The sequence below is a fragment of the Otolemur garnettii genome, unplaced genomic scaffold (genome assembly GCF_000181295.1).
Source record: "Otolemur garnettii isolate 467f Iridium unplaced genomic scaffold, OtoGar3 scaffold00061, whole genome shotgun sequence".
In the NCBI taxonomy this organism is placed as follows: Eukaryota; Metazoa; Chordata; class Mammalia; order Primates; family Galagidae; genus Otolemur; species Otolemur garnettii.
In genome coordinates, this window is record NW_003852456.1 from 2,261,651 (window position 1) to 2,263,075 (window position 1,425).

At 43.8% G+C, this 1,425-nt stretch overlaps 1 protein-coding gene across 1 annotated transcript in view; it reads left to right on the top strand.

The window, feature by feature from the left end:
* Positions 1–1,425, top strand: part of LRP2BP (LRP2 binding protein) — a 25,813-nt gene that overhangs the window by 12,302 nt on the left and 12,086 nt on the right. The gene's annotated exons all lie outside the window — the stretch shown is intronic.

Sequence of the window (1,425 nt, forward strand, 5' to 3'; positions counted from 1 at the left end):
AAAAAAAAAAAAAAGCTGAAGACCCTAAGATCATTAGGTTAGTTATATTGAATCACTTAGACATGCATGCTGATCTGAAAGTCAAAAGATGAAAATGTTCAAGATGGAGGGATTATCTGTCTAAAACTCTGCTGAGGTGAAGCAGCATGAAGACTGAGTACCAACTGTTGGACATACTAAGATGACTTTCATTGTAGAGCTTGACAAAAGCATTTGCAGTGGCGCCATAATGGAGCAAAATTAGAGTGGATTGAGGGAAGCATGGAGGCAGAGGAATGGAGGTGAACCGTTTATACAAAGTGGAACGCACGTGTGAGGCAACTGGACAGGGTCGTGGACCCGAGGGAGAGTGCCCTCTGCAAAGATATCACAGTATATCTCTACTAGATAAACAAAATCTAGCAGAGAAGAAAACTTGATGAATAAGGTATATTTATAGATTCGATACTTCTTTTGATTTCTTCTGTTTTCTCAGTGAAATAAAAGTGAAGCTGTCTGCTTGCCTTGGCAGCGTGTGTACCACTACTGGAAGAATTCAGAGCAAATGAGCAAAGCTGCTGCCCACAGAGGGCAAACTGATTGGCGCAGTGTTCCATATTCTTTATAAGCCACAGCTGAGGAAGAAGGAAAGGAGGCGAGGGTGTGGAAATTTGATGAGATGGAAAGGTTTGAAATAGTATCTTAGTCCATGCAATGCTACTGTACCAGGGTACCACAGATGGGATATTTCATAAAGAATAGAGGTTTATTTAGTTTACAGTTCTGCATGCTGGACAGTCCGAGAGTGTGGTGCTGGCATCTGGTGAGGGTGGCCTCTCCTGTGTCATCTCATGGTGTGAAAGACAAGACCAACACCGTGCTTTTATCAGGAACTCAGTCCCATGACAACTAACCAACTCCCGAGATAATGGCATTAATGCATTAATGAGGGCAGAGCCCTCTTTGCTTAATCACCTCTGAAAGGCCCCACCTCTAATACTGTTGCAGTGGCAATTAAGTTTCCAGTACAGGAACTTTTAGAGAACACATTCAAATTATAGCAGTCTCTTCTCCAGGGAAGCAGGCTAGAGAACTGAGGAGACAGTTGCTAGTATTGCTCAGCAGTACAGGGGGCTATGAAATTTGTGGTCATAAATTGAAAGAAGGGCCTGTCATCATAGTTGTGTTTTCCTCAGGCCGTGTTCAGTTGCTTGAGAGCAGCAGAGCAGGCAGGAAGATGGGATACAGAATAAGGGAGAGAATGAAATTTGGTAGGGTCGGTCAGTGGCCACATGGCACCTCTATGGTATTCTGGCCTGAGTGTAATCACACACAGAGACCAGAGGAGGAAAAAGACAGCATCCTCAGGGCCCTTTCTGCCTGGTATTGCATCCAGGTACCCAAGGTCAAGGGGCAAAGATGAATTTCTTTCTTTTTTTTTTGAGA